General features: G+C 37.7%; 1 protein-coding gene across 3 annotated transcripts in view; it reads left to right on the top strand.

Moving 5' to 3' along the window:
* Positions 1–20,359, top strand: part of PDZRN4 (PDZ domain containing ring finger 4) — a 369,700-nt gene that overhangs the window by 225,707 nt on the left and 123,634 nt on the right. The gene's annotated exons all lie outside the window — the stretch shown is intronic.

Genomic DNA, 20,359 nt, shown 5'->3' with positions numbered 1-20,359 from the left:
TTAGCCACTTTCCAAAATGATCCTCTGCATTAATTAAATATAAAAATGACTCCTTTATCACTATAGAGAGGAAAAGGAAGATTAACATTGTTAATTACACCAGGGCAATACCTTTTGCTTCTCTTTTTACTATAAACTTGCGAGCCTAGGTTAAAATCATCTTCATTCCTAGATAAGCTCTCATCTGCTTGGACTCATGAAAACAGTCTCTAGGTGGAACACTTCCCTTTAGTTTGGTTTATAAGAGTTTGAGTTATACTATTGTTTTTCTTTGGGTGGTGGAGGAGCAGGGGAGTGGATTAATCAATCTAATTTTTCTCTGAATTACTAAATTGACATAAAAGTATAATATGGAGGAAGTAGTAGGTGGCATCTTCCCTGATTATGCCTCGGTTAAGCTGTTTATCTTCTGCTAAGAAATCAAGCCAGATTTCTGCATCCAGAAAGGACCACTGTGTTTGTTAAGGAGGCTTTGTTGTAGAATTTTAAAGTGCTTGTCTGTAGTTTTGCCTTTAAATGCTTCCTAAATCTTGAGAAAATAGATAAGCCATACTCTTTATTGCTTCCGCCTGTACTCCTTCATCTATTTACTTTATTTTCTCTACTCCTGAATTGTAGTGCTTATGATCTTTAATAAAGGGGGTGAAAATGAAGTATTAGCTTCCATTTAACTGGCTTTTATTCGATAAGTTAAAACCCCAGCTTAAAGGTCTTGTGTGTGTTTTCCAAGGGGAGCCCTCCTACAGTTTGTCCTTAACTTTGCGCTCTATTTTATTGAGTTAATGGAATAGATAAGATATCAAAGGAAACCAGTGATAGGCTCATATCATACACTGGAGCCCCGTGTGGTGTTGCAGACTGGTTTCTATTTTTATTTGGAGGAGCAGCAGCTCAGAGCACACATGAAAGTGAGCATGTTCTTAACCAGGTGTTCACGAGGGCACATAGCTGCCCCCGGAAGAGAGGATACTATATACAAAAGTGACTTGGGATTGGAAGCCTGTGTATTTCTAGCTGGTAATATTAAAGCAAATTAGCTCACACAAACATCAACACCCGATGATCCAAATCATATGTATTTACTTATAGACGTAATTCCCAGGTCACCTGCCTTTTTGTTTCTTTTGTTATTATTTCTTACAAGCTAAGGCAAATTAAAGTTTATCAGGGGATGTGAAAATTTAAGACTAGCAGTGAATACTACCTACATGACCAAGAGCAAAAAGATTATTTCTCTGTAACAGAATCATTATGACATTGAACTTTTTAAAATTTTCTTTCTATATTTCTAGATTTTGCTATCTGATAACATGGGCCAAGTAGAATACAGTTTCAGATTTGTAACAAAAGCATATGTGCTCACTGAGGAGTCCAGTGAAACAATCAGAATAATGTACCTAGGTGTGAAATGAGGTCAAGTTTAAATTTGGTTGATATTTTTTGTTCCTACAGAGGAGTTAAGGCTTTCAGTTGGCAGAAGAAAAAGAATGTTGCTTCAAGAAAATTATTTTCAGCTGGAGTTGGGCCAATCCAGCTCCAGTATGAACACAGTTGCGAGAATCTAGGGTTTGTGTAGATCCAGTAACCTTCATACCAAGCAATTTTCATGCATCTATTAACTCTTATATGTGCCAGGAACACAACTGTTATCTGCAGTGATTTATTTTATTCAAAGTAGGTTATTTATTAACCTCTTAAGAATTAATAAATGGGTAATTTGAACAAGGCCCTTCTATTGACACGAACTAAATTGCCTGTTTTGTACTAATCTGATTAAATAGCCAGCTGGACCAAGAGAGCTGTAGTAGCTTGTTAGGCATTTCGGACTTAAAAACAGATTTATTTATGAGGGAGATTGTATGGTAATATCTAAATCTGTTGACTTCTAAGTTTGATTTTTCATACATAAATCGAATGTAACTTTTTGATTGATTACATAATGGGAATTTATCAATGGGGGTGTTCATTGGTGTTGAACAACATGTTCCAAATGGGGACAGATATTGACTGGTTTGGCACAACTGGAAGGTCTCCCCACAACCTGCACCCATGAATTAGTATCAGAACTGAAATGGAACCTTCATGGACAGTGACAACAATTACAGTATTGACAGCAGCTGCCTTGGAACTGCTCCCACCTTGGAACTCTCATAGCATTTTGCTTGTGCTTTTTGAGTTTCTTGTTTTTTACATTCATCTGTCTGGTATTACCGTCAAGTGTGTGTGACTGAATTGTGCGCTCCTTGAAGGCAGGTCAGGTGCTTGACTGTCCTTTAACCCCCACCCTGCCAGCAGACACTCACTGAGTCCCACCATGGTTCCTTGAAAGACCATAGCCTCTGCCTCAACCATAGCTTCTAGTGAAAGACCATATCACTCTGCCTGCCTCTCTGCCCCATACCTAACAGCTGATTAAACCAGGAGCAGTCACCTAGTACATGAAGTTGAGGGTGCAATTAGATTTTTTTCAGTCTCAGAAATATTTATTGGGAAACAGGCCATTACGAAGGGGATTAGAATGAAGAGGGAGAAAGAGAGAGATCGAGAGAGGGAGAAGGCTTTAAGTAGACTGGGAAGCTTGAGGGTCTGTGGTCCACCAGATCTACGAGGATAAAATATATTGAGAATCAGAGACACTTGAGAAAGTGTCTTTATGAGCACATGGGTCATGAGAAAGAGAAGCGTAAATGATAAATAGCAGGTCTTCAGAGAGGCCTCATTTCCCCAGTTCCAGTACGTTTCTATAATAAATTCTCCATTCATTTTAACTTTCTTGAATGAGGTTATCTATCCTTTACAATCAGAGAAAAAAATGAGGACACATCACAATAATGTCTTGCTTTTGTCAACCAATTAGCAGCTGCCTTAAACTCTAGCCGTGCTGTTCAGTTCAATAAACTACTTTCAGTAAGCTTCGATTGTCCAATATGTGCCAAGTCCTCACTTTTTCCATGAGGGATGCAAAGACAGATGTGACAGTCCTTGCTTTTGAGAAGCACACTATGGCAGTAGAAGGAAGACACAGAAGCAGAGAATTTTCATATAATGTGATAAGTGAAAATGTTGAATTAACAGAGATGTTGACAGACTTCAGGAGGAGTGCAAAGGGACTCGATGCGGGGTGGGGGCGGGCATTAGGGGGGATGAGAAGGGAGAGAGAATCAAAGAGATAGAAGGGTAAAGAAGTCCATGGAGGTGGCAAACAGGTGCTAGGTGTGAATGGACCTGGAGTAGGGGAACTACAAGCGACAAATGTTACTAAAACCTCAAGTAGCAGGCAAGCTCTAGAACATGGCCTGAGAGGTGGTGGGCAACACCAGGCTTTGGAGAGTATCCCATGTCCCAGGATTGTGTCTGTTTGTTGGTTTGTTTGTTTTTAAAGAGGGAGAAATCACTCTGTTAGAAGTTAAGAGTGTAGACTTGGCTGTGGTGTGTGTCTGGGGACATTGGGCTTGGGTTGGGGATGGGGTAGGTACCATAGCAAAACTACAAGGGAGGCTAATTTGGAGGCTGTTGCAGAGTTAGTGATAGAAATCATGTAAAAGCGAGGACAGAATTGAGACCCTGAGGAGGTAAATTCATTAGGCTTCTGGCTTGTGAGACCAGGGAGGTATAGTGAAATTTACAGAGGAGAAATAAGAGAAGGGAAGTGAGTTCTGGAAAGAGGAGAGAAGGCCACTGAGTTCATCATGGGCTATCTGAGCAATGCTGGCAGACAGTGAATATTCAAAATGAAGACCTGGCATATATGTGTTCGGTGGATGAGATCACCCAGAAGGATATAAAAAGTGAGGAGAAAAACTGAACAGTGAGGAGAGTTGTGAACCAAGGACACAATATTAAGAAACACAAAAAGGAGAAGAAAGAAAAGGAGAAAAAGTGAAACTGTTATAGAGTGAGAAGGAAGAGAAGAATAGTGGGAGAAGCCAAGCAGAGAAGGTATTTAGAAAGGAGTGGCCAATGTGGTCAGACAGGATAAGAACTGCAGTGTCTTTGGATATGAAAATTTGTGGTATGCTGCCCGGGTGCCTCTTCAGGAAGGACTTGTTGCCCCAGCTGCTGAGAGCACTGTCAGCCCCTCAGGGACTGTCTTATCTGCAGAGAGCCCCTCACCCAAGGTTATTCCCCTCCCAGGAGGCTCAATCTCTCCAATGGCAGATGGATGCAAGTTTACATGGGCCTGGGCATCTCAGCCTGAATTGGGACCCTCTGAAAGGCAGCTCGAGCTCCAGAGCTCCCTGCAACTGTTGTTGGGCCTGCATCATAGTTCAGTTCTCCTTCTGCCCAGTCCTGCTTCTTTTTCCTCCCTTCCACAGAGGGAATGCTTCTCAGCTCTTTCCCACTAAATTCTGTCGCAGAATTGGCTTCCTGGAGAACCTAACCTGGAGCGAGGTCAGTGGTGACAATTACAGAGCATCTAAATAGAGAAATGTGGACAAAATCCAGAAAGTGGTGGATTCAAAGATGAGGCCGACTGCACTTTCATGAAGTTTCTCTGGGATAAGGCAGATTATAAAAAATGGAGTTACTACTAACATTGGAGTACGAATTTTTTTAGCCCAGATTTTTTTAGAATGCAAAATAGCTTAAAATTGTGAATGTTAAAAATGAAAGTCGCCTTTACTTCTGCTTTGAAAAGTAAGATAAATTGATTTCACATTTGAACTATGATGTGCATAGGGTGGTGATAATATAGTGATTAAAAAATAAAACATGTACATTTAGTTAGATTTTACTTTATCCAAGCCTTTTGAAGAAAACCTTAAATGTTGGAGCAGTTTTTTTGTTTTTTTGTGGGTTTTTTTTTTTGCGGTACAGGGTCCTCTCACTGTTGTGGCCTCTCCCGTTGTGGAGCACAGGCTCCGGACGCGCAGGCCCAGCGTCCGTGGCTCACGGGCCCAGCCGCTCCGCAGCATGTGGGATCTTCCCGGACCGGGGCACAAATCCGCACCCCCTGCATCGGCAGGCGGACTCCCAACCACTGCGCCACCAGGGAAGCCCTGTTAGAGCATTTTTGATATGAATAAAAATAAATATCTTAATGATTTAGGTAGGTTTAATAAATGAAGTGCCTTTCTCTACTATAAGGATCAGAATATCACATATTTTTTTAAATGTATACCTTTAATTTCTTCAAATTTTCACTACTTATTGAATTGTTCTAGACCCAGGAGAAGATCAGCTACCTCTAGGTGCATATCTTTCTATTTAGAGGAAATACTGGAGGAAAACATTTTCACTGGTTCCATGTTACACACAAAGGAGACATGTTGCTGAAAACTTAGCTAATAGATATGCTGAGATATTTGACTCTTCATCTCACCTGAATTTGCTAGTTAAGTGGGATAATCTGATTAGAAAATTCTTTAATTTCAATATTTGTTGAAAATAGTTCTAAAATACATTATTTTATTTACATGATTACATAACATATGCACATATTTATTCACTTCCAATCCTGTTAGATAGTAGCAAATGGGCTGCTTATCTTTAGCAAATTGTGATTTCAGAACTTTACAAGAGGAACTATTTATGAAGATTAACTGATAGTGAAAAATCTTTACACAACAGCCAATCACTGTTCAATAAATTCATTTTATGTGGGTATATTTTCATATATTGAATTTTTACAGGTCATTTACTAGGTATTCAATCAATCCTATTAAATGGTTAAGAAAGATACAAAAATTAAATCACTAGGTACTCAAGTAGAGGCCCTAGACTGTAGTTCTATGAAGGATTCTGCCCTTGAAAAGTTTATAATTTGTGAAATAAAGTTGAGCAGGTTGCCCAGAACAAGCTCTGCCTCAATCACTGTTTTCTCTCATAACCCTTTCTGCGGCACACACCATAAGAATTTTAGGTGTTATTCTTAATAAATGTCTTCTTCTTGTGACTAATAAGGATTTAGGTACCACTGGGTGGTAATGTTGTCTTCAGATTTAGAATTCTAGGTAATTCAAATACAACTGTGATTTTCATATCTTAATGCAACATTTCCAAAGTCATCCATATAACCTGCTCCGTCCATCTCCATCTCCCTTCCAGCTGTATTCGTTCCTTCTCTCTTAATTCTTTCACTCCCAATGTGGAGTAACAGCTTTAAAGTTTATTATGAAGTATTCTTTGTTTCTTTCAACAAAAAGCTTAAAAGGTAGCAGCCCCATATTCTGTGTTCCAACATATAACATCTAATTGCTAATTTGTGCCATTTTGTAACAAGCTATAAATCTTGCTTAATGGTAGTTTGGGTCCTAGTGAAGAATATCCCCTCACTGCTGCTTTATGTAGCTTTTTAGAAATACTATAGGAAATTTTTAGAAACTTGCTCTCATCTCAGTGGAAGTTAGATTTTTTCTGAGCTAACCTTTTACTTCTAAGGCTCTTAAGGGTCTGTCTCAGGTACCTTTACTTAAATAATAAAAAGTTAAAAATTCTTTTCAAGGGTATATGAACAAAGAGAATTACTAAGTATGGTTTAAAAAATAATAAACCCATGGATTAAAGACCACTATCGTAATCAGTGATAGTAATATTTTCCTATAATTGAATTATGGTAGAATTCAGATATTAATGTTTTTTGATGTAAAGGAAGGTTTGGGAAACTTTGAGTAACCACAAATAATTACTCTGTACCCACTTTGCGCTCAGTACTGTGCTAGATAGCAACAGAGGTTGCAAAAGAAGCATAAGCTAAGAAGCCAGTCTTCAAAGTGTTTAATCACAAAGCAATTAGAATATAAATGTGGAAATGTACAACCCTAACGTAGCAGACATTACAGAGAAAGGGCAGTTCTATATGGGTAAGGATAATCTAAGGGTCTTCATGGTTGTAGTCCTTATTTAGAGTGGCTTAGATTAGGAGCCAAGGTTTATTTTTAAATTCAGCATAATTATTGTATATCCAGTCAGCCATGTAGTATGTTTGGTGTCCAGGATTTATTGTAAAAGCAAAGTCATAGGATATTACTAATTGGACATATTTAGGGAAAATGGGACAAACGGCCTGACCAAAGCAGGATATGGGATGAGCAGAGTTGAGTATCTTGATCTTCCTGCAAAAATGAATGGACTTGGTGCCAGGCATCACTGCAGGGCTCTATAAACCATAAGGATGCAATCAAATAGCATCTCTGAAGTCAATTTAAATGATAGAATATGTGTAAATATTGTTTTCTTGGCACTTTATTTAAAAGAGCACAGCCATGCTAAGTTGATTTGCAATGGATAGATTTTGCCATTCACTCCTTAAGTGTGCTCTATATTTCCTTAGTGGCTCATATTTTTGTTTGTTTGTTTGTTTGTTTGAAGTTGGTTCTGCCTATGCAGTTGTGAATCTCACTTTTAAGACAACATGGAAAATAGTGCCCAAGCACAATGTGATACATAGGAGAGGCACTGAGCACAGAAGAACAGAGCCTTTGGAATCAAGCAACAGCACCACTTACTTCCTCTCTGACTGTGAATTAGTTACTTAACTTCATTGAGCCTTTGTTTAATTGATTAATATCAACCTTGAAGGGTTTTATTGAGGATTAAATGAGATATATTTAAAGGGCATAACACATTATGGGGATGCCATAAATGGTAACTTTTGAGGTTATGATCTCATTTCAGTGACCCTGTGAGTTAGCTAATATTGTCCCCATTCTACAAATGAGAAGACCAAGGCACAAAGTAATCAAACGACAAATTCATATTGTCAGCAAGTAGAACACCTGAAATTCAAACTGGGATTTGCCTAATGCCAAAGTCCATGTTCATTTTATTATAAATATCAAATATTCTTCTCCCTTTGAGCTTTCCATACTTATTCACTAAACTGATCCATAAATACTGAGCTCCTGGCACATCATAGGTCCTCAATAAACATCTGATAAAGGAAGAAGGAAAAAGAAATGGGAGGGAGGGAGGAAAGGATGAAGAAAGGCAGTGGGATAATAGATGCTATTTATATTTCTCCTCAGAGGGTTCTACAGAGATGACCTTTTCAGTATAACAAAGAGAAGCAGGTCCTCTCTACTACCACTTTCCCCATCTGTTTTAACAGCTTAAATCAAATTGTCTCACCTATGAGAGCCCGTCAGTATGGGAAAGTGACTTGACACTCCCACTTTTGAGAGAGAGCTTGAAAGCCTTTCCCCACTTTCCCATAAATCTATGCCTGGCATGAATGATCCTTCACAACCTGCTGTCTTTCCTCATACATTCCTAACAGCCCAAATTTTCACCAAACCAAACTATAATTTCTTATTTGAAAACAACGTGATTTTCCCCATCTCTTTGCTTTCCATTGAAATGTCCCTTTTTCCTAGTGTGTTTTTCATACCCCTACACATATATTGATAAAAACCCTAATCCTTTGCAACTCAATTCAAAGCTCACCATCTGGGAAGTTCTCTCTGAACCCAAGACAGAGTAGGTTGTTCTTCCCAAAGCTCCTCCAGAATTTGAAATATAGTCAGATCCTTCCGTATTTATGTTTAGTTTTTCTGCATCTCTGCATTTCTACCATATCATACAGTGCCTGGTATTTAATACAAATCGGATCAAGGAATAGGAGTGGGGATATAGCTACAACTGCATTCACAAAAGAAAGCTTTTGTTTCCAGTATTCACTGAGTTCTCTTTGAAAACAAGATGATTTGAGAAACTACAAAATTATATATTTTCTTGATTTTGAAGGTGTCATCTGTTTTATGGTATTGTTACTTGCAAGGCTCATCATCAAGTGTAAGGACAGCTGGGGGCATGCAGAGTTGACAAGCTACCACCTTTAATATCCGTATTGATTGCATGCTGCATCCCCATTTCAGAAACAAGAAGATATTGGGGAGAACTCACATCTTAAAACTAAGGAAAAATTGTCATTGCTTTTCTAAACGAAACAAACAAACTAAAAACAAACAAGCTCTATCGGCCCTTCTTTCACCCCTACTGCACTCCTATTCCCTGACCTTTTCTACCAAACTGAGTATTTTATTACCCAGGTGGATTCAGCATATCAGGTCCTTTTCTCAAAATTGCCAGTCATGATGGATAATGATACAATTTTTATTCCTCAATTATCAAACTGGTCAATATACCTTGCTGTCCTTTCTTCCTAGAATTTCCCATTGCCTTTTAGCTCACTAAGTTGTAGCCCTCCTCAAAGCTTGGGTCAGGTACCACCTTTTCCAGGAAATCTTCCTGGACTCCCTGAACTTAAGAATACCCCCTCCTTTTTCCTTCCAAGGTAACCAGTGCTTACCTCTGTCATAACATGTACCAAATGGTATCCTTTCTCAATTTACTTGTTTGTGATTTTCACTGGTCTCTGAATCTCCGGAGGGCAAAAACCCTGTTTTCAATCTAACTCAGTACGCACATAGATGTTTCTTGAGTAAAGGATGAATGGCTAAATTCCAAGTGAATTCTGTGTACAGGGCAATTTGTTGAAGGTGATATAAAAGCAGAATAAGATGAGATCCCTGCCCTCAACGTGTTTACTGTTGCACAGTCTCCAGTAATACACACTTGTTCACAAATAACTATAATGCAAGATATAATATTAGTTCTATGAAAGAGAGAGAGAGAGGAACAAGGTATCGTGAGATGTCATAGTGATAATGATTTACTATATTATAGATAAAAATAAAGTGTCTAAAATATAATATGTATATATCATATAAAGCAAAACAGTGTTTTGTGTGCGATGAGATGAATTGATTATTGATTTAGTAACTGTCATGTTTCTTCATTTGCTGCTTTCCATGCTGTAAAATTGAATTAGCATTGGGATTGACATATATACACTAATATGTATAAAACAGATAACTAATAAGAACCTGCTATATAAAAAAATAAATAAATAAAATAAATTTAAAAAACAACAAAAAAATTAAATTAGCTATTTTGTGTAAAAATGGCTTAATACCTACTTCTTTTTATTTATATCCATCACTGAAATAGTAAACTATGGCTAAATTATTACAATATTCATTTTATCTCTGTCCCTCCTTACTATAAAAAGAATTCAAAGTGATCATTATAAAATACACTGCAAAATGTCTGAATTCTTCCTGATGACGTTGCCTTTGGTTTCATAATTACTCTAGCACCAATCTGAGAATTTGTCCAAGTGCAGCTATCCCAATAACGGTCATATAAAGCAAAGAGTAACCTAAGAAGACCATGAAAATCATTTTTTAAACTTTAAGCTTTAAGTAAAACCTAGTCCAATTCAATAATATACTAAAAATAGATTTTTTCAATAACTCAAAACCATATTTATTTTACTTATTAGACATTATTACTTGTAAAGTGAGGATATTCTTTGAGCCATGAGGAATATAATGATAGTAAAGATAATGGCCCTCCTATACCCAATATCAATGAAGCTTTTCAGGAAACTAACTCAGTGACCCCCAGATAACTTGCGATAGAAAACTCAGATAGGGTAGAAGTTAAGATTTTGAATTTGAAAAACTCAGGATTTTAATCAGGATTAATTTTCTATTGCCACAAAATTAGTTCTAAACTGTAACAGAAATGCCCAACCAGAGTCTTATCCAGATTCTAGGGTAATCTAAAGAGGGAGGCAAAGAAGAATTTACTGTCTTGTTTGTGGTGATCATTTTAAGAACTAAATATAACGGTGGTGTCTCTACTTGAGGGTAAATTACTCTTAATTAACCTTCAAGAGTTTGTAAAAATAAAATAAAAATTAAAAATATTTTCAGAATTGCACTACATAATATTTAATGCAGTTGGTAGAACCTAGAGAAAGTAAGTCAATGACTGTACTCCAGGCAATAGTCATATTTCACTGGATGTGAAATGTAGACTAAAAAGTGTTGGGAAGTATTTCCTCCTGAACTGGCATAGATTAGATGGCTTAATTTAGTCTTTTCCATTCCACCTCCTGAAATAAAACATCACCAATAAAAAAAGTTATCTTAGCAGATGCATAAAAATCACAGATTCATTTCTATGATGCTCATCTGCACAGTAGATTATTCACAGATATATTTGAGAGGAGCCTGTGACTGTTAATTCTTTTTCAGATGTGTGGGATCCATTTGGATACTACGTATTCTAAAAAGCTGTTAAAACTAAGTTAAATATTAGTTTAGAAAGAAGTGGCCTTATGAATCTTTCATACTGTCATTTCAGTCTCTTGAAAGCAAGGTAGCTAGGTCCTAAATCTTAGGAAAATGAAACTGTGGTTTCATAACTGATTAAAAACAACAGTGATAAAAACATTTAAAGCAAATGCTATCTATAAATAGCCTCCTCAGCAATTTCTATGTAAGGTCACATTCATCAGGTGGTCCTCTTAATGGATTATCATTTTCTGGCTAATTGACACCTCGTCTGTGACTGATGAACTGACCGTTGGCATCACTGAACTACCCAGTAACACTGTTATCAATGTGCTGATGACTGCTCCCCAGAGCTTCCCCATAAATACCTTTAGTTATTTATTTATTTATGCCCCATAAGTACCTGGTTCTCACTTTCCACAACAACCAGAAAATCATTTTAAAACTGGGCCCTTGCTTTGAAGTTTGCTTTGATGGCTTTGAAGTATTCACAGCTTTCCAGCTAGTATTATCTGTGTTTCATAGATCACAGAAAATCCTGAGAGAGGGAAAAAAAAATAAAAACACTATTAATTTGAGACGTAGAATCTTCCATTGATATTTTTCAAATAGATTTAGTTTGAATTTTAGATATCTTGTTATAAAGTGTTACTTTTAGACAGTGCATATGAGACAAATGTCTCACAGGACCTTAACGAAATAGCCACATAAATTTTACTAAAAACATCATAGTATTCATAAGTGGGAACCAACGGGTGGTCATATATACGATGCCTAGTGTTGCCTTGAATCCTTCAAAAAGGAAACTGTCAGGACTAGTAAATGGTACCTCAGCCCCTGAGTGTGTTTTAATACAATTTGATTAGTTCCTGGATTACATAAAGATACAGAGGCCCACAAGAATCAAACTGCATTTAAATTATTAAATATCATATGGTTTACATTTTTTATGTTATATAAAAAAACATCTTTTTGTCTGTGTAAATCCTAGCAAAGTAACAGTACATTATTTACCAATTGTGAATATGAACATCTGTGGTTATTTCATTCAGCCCAGTATTTAAATTACCTTAATTCTCCACAAAGAAAAAATGGCTCTTTGATTACATATACTGTCAGGTAACATGGCCTGGGAAACAGGCTCTGAGACAAAGATTTGTACATGAGATGCTTAAGAGCTTTCTCAGGAACAACACCTGTGTGGGAGTGAAAGCAATAGCATCAGGCAGAAGGAAAAGTAGACTGGAATGCAATCCCAACAGAGACCTCAGATAACGGCAAGGGTTGCTGTGAAGCTGGGATGACCCTTCAGAATTGTTCCCATAGCCTGGCTTTGCACTCTTGCATCATCTAATCTTTGGAGGTGGCGGCTCCTGGCGAGCAGCATAGCTTTGCACAAGGCCGTTGATTCCCTTTGGCTGAGGGCAGCACCCAGAGCAGGACAAAGCTCTGAGGCAGCAGCACCCATCGCCCCCAGGGGCTGGGTAAGTGAGTGCCTCGGTCCTGAAGGTGGAATCTCAGTGCTCAACAAGCATCCATTGCATATACCAATTCATCCTGTAATATAGGGGCATAATTTCTAAGCTATAATAAAAGCCCCCTTCCAAAGGAATTCTAATCACTTATAAGACAACGTCAGGTTCCTTAAGGTTAGATTGTCTTTCTTTTCTTTATCCACTTTTTTGTCAGATTAAATCATTTTCTGGAGTTAAGAGTGTCATCGGAGCATATTTTGAGAATGTGACTTTGAAAGTCTGACCTGTAGAAATGTGATAAATTGTGTTTGGAGATTGATTTTGTTGACTGCTAATACCAAATCATGGAACACCGTAGTTTCACTTACTAAATATTGCCCAGGCTATATTGTTGCACCCTGGGCTGCCACGGTCACCTCATCAGGATATTTTCTGTCCTGTGACTAGTGGCTTCAAATATACTCATCCATCTTCTTGTCCTATTACATTTTGTGTGACTGATGTTCTGTACCCATTAAAATTGATGGGAAAGAAAAAAGAGAAGAAAAATGTGCCCTTCAACTAATTACTTCTCTGAAGGAGCGAATGAGAATTCTCTAGTACCAACAAGAGATTCAGACTGGTGGGTTTTCCCCCATTTATTAAGTGCTTTAATTAGCTAGGTTTACTAAACAGAGTCCCCTATTTATAAAACCACATTACTCAGTATGCTTTAAAATTCAACCTCCCTCTGAAATGTTTGATCTTTATAAGGCGAATTAATAGCTGTTACATTGTTTATAGTTAGGAGTCATTTTGGTGACTTCTCAGTACTAGAATCAATTAGATCAGATGCCTTCAATGTCAGATTTTTTCCCCTCTCATAAGCTATCCTAATGGCTCCTTTTATATTCTGTGCTAGCTGATAATTAAATTTACTATTATTGTAAACTGAAGCCAAAACCACAGTGATTTTGGAAGGCCCAATCATCCTAGGTCTTTCTTGGATCTGTTGAATGTTATCTTTGTTCTCAACAAATTGCCGAATAGCAAGGTATTTCTGCAGTGCTCACAAAACATTTGTTTAATTACAACATGTAATGTGTTAAGGGAAGGGAAACCTGCCCACTTGCAGTTACCAGGCTTTGGCCTCTACACCTCATTTCTCCTCGTGTTCCTGTGTTTGAGTTAAAGGAAACAGTGTGGACTTATTTCTTAAGTGACAGGAGAACTTCACACTTTTTAAAATAATTTGACCAAAGAAATTATTTTGGAATTACCTTAAGAGAATCCCACTGCCCAGGGATCAAAGGGGTTATTTGAATACTATGGATAATATGGTCCAAGGAAAGTCAGGAAAGTAAAAAACATTCTTCCATATTGACCTTGGTCACAAGGATGGCAGGAGCTATTCTGAGACTTTGACCATAGGAACATGTCTGTGAACAGCTGTCAAATTGGATGTGGCCTAGCTCGTTTACATTTTTAGCAATAATGCTCATGTGCTATACAAATACTTGGACCAACTTTGGGGCAAATGGAACTAATCAGACTACAGTCAGCTCCTTTCACTTATGTGAAAAAATGGTCTCAATTAACACCATCCAAGAGAAACTTCTGTGTTGATGGGAGTATTCTACATCTGTGTTGTTGAGTAGTATGGTAGCCACTAACCCACTAACCACAGGTGGGTATTGATTGGTTAAAATGTGGCTAATGTAACTGAGGAACTGAATTTCTGATTTTATTCATTTTAGTTAGTTTAAATTTCAGTAGCCACATGTGGCTAATGACTATTGCATTGGATAGTGCAGTGAGGCTGTTGCACTGGATATGATTAAGGAATCATATCCAGTGCAATAGACTTTAAGATTTTATAACCTTAAAGTTTACAGTTCAATTTTTATTCTATCCTAGCATTTTAAAAAATCTTCTGTTGATTTCTTTTGTGAGGTGGGTATTTTGTTAAAACATGTACTGCTTCTTTAAAAACTGAAATAAAATATAAGCTCAGAAAACAAGCATTAAAAATAGGAATCTGGGCTTCCCTGGTGGTGAAGTGGTTGAGAGTCCGCCTGCCGATACAGGGGACACGGGTTCGTGCCCTGGTCTGGGAAGATCCCACATGCCGCGGAGCGGCTGGGCCCATGAGCCATGGCCACTGAGCCTGCGTGTCCAGAGCCTGTGCTCCACAACGGGAGAGGCCACAACAGTGAGAGGCCCGATTACCACAAAAAAAAAAAAAAAATAGCAATCTTATGGAGTAGCCTACAAAGAGTTGTCTTAGAAACTAGAACACTGAAAGAATCCCCTCACAGAAAAGTGTTTAGTAAACATTTTGGTAGTAAAATTTCACACACGCACACACACACACACACACACACACACAAAAACACCAGTCTTGCCATTTTATAACTTACAGATCTTGAAAGCCTGAAATCTGGGTCATTGAACATTAGTGGTGGGAATAAAGAATGAATTCATTTTAATCCAAATACAAAAGAGTTGTGTTTCTAGGCCTCAAAAAATTATCATCAGTTGGGGCATTCTGAGAAAAACAGTTCCCTTTCAACTGTAACAACAAAAATAAAATAATAAAATGACAAAATAAATAGCAGTATAATTAGAGAAGCAGTTTGTACTGAACCTCCTTTCACACTCTTCCCCAGTTGTAGGATTCCGCCCATCAATCATATACAGATCTGATAAATACTTGTGAAGTGCTCTTTCTTCCAAGGCCTCATTAGTTCATTTTGGCTCTAATATTTTCTATGTGAGTATTATTATGTGAGTAGTATTATGTGAGTTATGTGAGTATTATTTTACATATATTATGTATTATTCACATTATGTATTATTATGTGAGTATTATGTGAGTATTATTTTGAGTATTATTATGTGAGTATTATTTTACATATATTCAATATTTACTACAAGTTATGTGCAATTCAGACTCATCATTCAGTAGTAAACCAATCTCCTTTGAATATAAATGTACTCTTTTAACCTGGTAAGGGTATCACAAGCCATTCATTCACTTCAAATCCTAAGTTGTGAGTCATTGTCTACTCACCTGTGTCCCACATTCTCTTCTCCCAACCAACATATTCAAATTGTCAAGTTCTGTGATTCTTCCTCCATAATATTTTTCACCTCCACTTCTCCTTTCCTTTGCTGTCAATCTTCTCGATTTATTGAATCCACACTTTTCTCCACTCCTAACGTATATCGATCCTGGTCTCTGCTCTTCACGTCATCTTCCACCCACTGCCAGTACATTGTTCTTCAGGCTCCTTTGCTCAAAAGTCTTTCCTGACAGCTTTCCACTATCTGCAGGACACAGTTGTGTTATACCAGTTACACCTGGCTTGGAGAACACTGAATCCTGAAAGCCTTCCACAATCACCTCAACTGGAACCAGTTTCTCTCTTCCCTATGTTAGTTGACTGTATTTCTTTTCAGAATAACTCCGAAATTCATAAATTAATGGGATTAGTGGGGAATTATTATTTTAGACATTGCAAAGCATTTTCAATGCCCTACCTTATGTTTAAGTTTCCCTAGTAATTCTGAGATCTAAGTAGGACAGGCAGGATTGTTTCCCCATTTTGTAACGAAGGAAACCTGCTGAGGTTAGGAAAGTAAGAGAATAATTCAAGATTACACAGCCGGTAAGAGATCCAATTTCTGGATTCTTTCCATATTAATAAAATAAATGTTTCAATAAAAAGAATATCTCCAGTGCCTAGAATAGTGCCTCGCATATAATAACTGTTAAAAAAATATGTGTTGATTGATTGAATGAATGAAGGCCATTGCTAAGGGCCTTTTGAATATCATGACTGGTATTTGAACTGGCTTATTTAGGCAATGAGCAGGTGATCCAGTGATCATTGAGCAGGAGGGGTGCAGGTAAATTTGAGAAAACAATTAGGAAGTGAGATAAAAACTTCATACAGTGAGACAGTGGGAACTGAGATAAACAGGGGAGAGTGAGAGACATTTTAAAGAATGAGTTAAGAATTATTTCTTCTTGACACTAATTGAACGTGAGGTCAAAGGGGAAGGCAGAGACAAACATTCAGCCATTGTGTGGCAAGAGTGGTACCCATTCCAGAGAGAGATAGGCCTGGAGGAGGAACTGTTTCCCTTGAATATAGATGAGCCTTTATCTGCTAAGCCCTTTGGCATCTGATTATACTATATATTGTCGCATAATCTTTATGGAGCCACGTCTAATTATTCACACGTGAAAATGTTGTTTTCCTCTACCTTTTAGTACTTTATTGTTCCCGTGGCACCTAGGCCCCTGCTAGGCAAAAGGTAGACCCTCCAAGAGGAATGGAAATTGATTAATTTGAATATGATATAAACACTACGTAATTGAATTATGCTGCATCCTTTACTACAATGTAACTTAGGCTCAAGTTGTACAATTGAAAGTATTGTTTTTCAGAAAATTAGCTCATCTGTAAAATTCCGGCTGCATTTTTCTCAAATGTGTTTTGCTACTGATGCTTTTTGAAGTGGAATAGAAGTACAATGAAACACACAAACTAACTTGTCCATACAGGAAAAGGTGCTTGGATTTTAAAGATTATTTTTTTCAAGTTTTCTCCATGGAAAACTAAAATAAACATTTAAACTTCCTCAAGCTTTATAAGAAAGAAACGTTCAAGTCATGAAGCAATGAATAATCTCTTCCCACCCCCCTCTTTTTAGCTGTAGTAGAATAAAATGGCTGGATTATTGTAGCCATTTGAGTCATGTGATTATAACTACAGTTTCTAGGGAACCAAGACTTTTTCCATCAGTGCTTATATTTGTTGTACCAATGTCAGAAACATGGCATTTGTTTTAAATTAAATTAAAATAATTTAATTTATGCTTTTAAAATCTATCTCTTATAAATAAGTGCATTAGTGACTTTTTGGTGTTATGACTAGTAAACTAACCCAGTGGTTAATAGTGACTATCCAATTAAATGCAATATAGATTTTAAGTGCATTCTTGGTGCAAGGCTGCTAGCACAGTGGGGCCTCCACAGGTGAATAAGACAGGAAATGGACCCTCCAGCGGCTTCACATCCTCAGGATAAGTCATTGTAGTGAGACAAAATGCAACTGATGACAAGGAAAAGGAGGGGAATTGTAACTAAGGCAGCCACACACAGAAACCTCATGAAGAACATGTAATTCAAGCTGTTTCTGGAACATCAAACAGATGGGGGTCAGCATTCTGGCCATAAGGACAGTGAAAGTTAAGGATCAGAATTCGGGGAATCTAGACTGTGCTGGTGTGCTGTGGGGGGAACACAGGGGACTTTGGGAAAGGCAAGAGGAGGAAGTGACCAAAAAACAAGACGGGGGAAGGTGGTGGGAGATTCTGAGGGTCAAGCTGAGGAGGGTGAGTTTTCTTTTAGATGTAGTTATAAACCTTCAAAAGATGTTGTTTCTTGAGAAAGCAGTGGCAAAATCAAACCTATGCTTGGCTAAAATTAGTGGAAGTTACTATTAGCAAGACAGGTGTAATTTTCGTACCAGTTTTTAGGAATCGAATCTTTTCGTTTGTTTGTTTTCCAAATGAAATAAGGAGCTTCCATATATAAAACGGAGTTGCCTGGCTGAGTCTGGGAAGTTCAGATGGATGGACTGAGCGCTGTGAGCCCCAGGGAGCCCCCTGAGGCTCCTACAAGTGGGAATGGTGAGGAAAGCAAACAAGGGAGACGAGAGATTACAGAAAAATCAAGAGAACTGAGAGGAGGGACAGGGGCAGACTTGGAAAGGGGGGCTGCGAGAGGGAGCCAGGCCAGAGCATCATGTTCGGTGACTGACTCCAGTGGTGGAGGTTAGGGAGAAAAAGGCGGCAGAGAAGTTTCTGATGTTTCACAATGGAGGAACTGGGAAGAGGGCAGTGGCACCAAGAGGAAATACAGGTCTTTAGGAATAAGTGAGGATGGGCACGGGACCTGCATTCAAAGAGTCTCCAGGATAGTGTGTGTCAAAAATTCAGACAAATATTGGCAGCTTCGCTCACTGATTTGAACATGTTTGAACATGAACATCCGACTGCCCAAAATCATGTCAGCACAGTCCAGGTTTAAACGAGGTGATTTGTTTGTATTTATTACTTTTTTTTTCTTTAGTGTATCCTAGAGCTTTGTTGTCCTGATCTTTCACGTTAACATTTCAAAACAACTTGAGAAATTACTAGAGAGAAGTCTTGACACCTGGCATATGATCCAGGCTGATGTAACAAATTTTAAAATGTCTTTTCATGGGCAAGTTAAAAATGTGCAGCTTAGACAGTCGTTGAAACTCCATATGCCTCTTTTGGCCAACACAGTAATGCAGCTTGTGGAAATAGAAATGAACATTCAGAAATTGGAAGCATGCCTTTGTCTAAAATCTGGGCAATGTTTAAGCCTTCTTACACACTGCAACCTTTCAATTAGCCATTACCAGACTTAAGTAAAGAAGCAAATAGCTGGTGCTGGATCCCTCATCCTGTCTGTAGCTGAATCAGATTCCCTGGCTAAAGAGATGCAATGTGTTTAATAGCCTTTATGAACAGATTTATGCACCCAAAGATTCTGTTATTTCAGGAAGCTGTTATGAACAACAAGGCTCTAAATCGTGAATGCTTATTAGGCACTATAAATCATCTTCCCTTGCAATAAACATCAATTAAATGCACTTCACGAGCCACAGTGCATGGAAAAGATTGATTCTGGAGACAGCACAGCCCTGCGTTACCTACAGTCAGGGATGTAGAAAAAGAATACCCATTAAATTAACATTAGCTTAAGAAAAATGAAAACTTCTGGAACAATTACAGTTTTACTGTTTTGACTGAGGGTGAAAAAATGACCTTTGTTCCAAGAGATGTGACTTGAACAATGCTATTCTGCATGAAATTGAGAAATTGCCAACGTTCCCAACCTGACTGATCGTGTGTGTGAGATCTTAGTTCCGCTTCATTAGGCTCTCGTGAATGAGTGGTAAATTTTCCCTATTTATACACTTTCTGTCAGGATATCATAAACATAGCCTGCCTAGCACATGTTTTTACTGCTACCTTTTTATTTATATATTAGTTGCAGCTTTGACAAAGAGTTAATTCCTGAATTGAATAAATATCCTCCTTTTCAAATATTTAGATAGGTATTAGGAATAGGTTAAAGTATATACACTTGCTACTTTTTATAACGTTACACATTACTTATGCAGTATTTCAAGATTTTAATTTTTCAATGAATGAAAATAAACATATTTAACTGGTTTCAAACTTTCTAATGCATAAATTTTAACACACTGGAAATGAAGCTTAATGGAGAGGCATTTCTTAAATGAAATTTTTTCATGTTCAATTTGAACAAGGCAAGTCTGGAGAAAGTGAATTGTTCACAGATGAATTCACTTGGATTTTATTTTGAGAAAAAAATTAAAGCAAGCTGTCTGTATGAATCTTCTTAGAGCCTATTTGAATACGTTTTTGAAATATCCAAATATATCTTAGAAATTGTGCAGTGTTTTCCAAGTAACATGTTACTAATAATTGTATAAAAGTACTTAATGTTCACAAACCATATTTGTGTGCGTGTGTATGTGTGTGTGTGTGTTTGTGTGTGGAGAAAGAGGGAGGGAGGGCGGGAGAGCAGTGTTATCCTATAACTGCATTGTTACTCCCTTTCATTCTGCTATGCTTTCTTGAGTGGGAAAGAAAAGAGTAGAGTTCCGTCCTGCTGTAAAATGCACACACAACCCTAGATGAATGGGGTCGTGGAGATGTGTCTGTCTGTCATGAGCAGATACCACCTTC

The sequence above is a fragment of the Stenella coeruleoalba genome, assembly GCF_951394435.1.
Source record: "Stenella coeruleoalba genome assembly, chromosome: 11".
Taxonomy (NCBI): Eukaryota; Metazoa; Chordata; class Mammalia; order Artiodactyla; family Delphinidae; genus Stenella; species Stenella coeruleoalba.
Note: the sequence above shows the minus strand (reverse complement) of the source record. Positions and strands in the feature narration are given on the sequence as shown.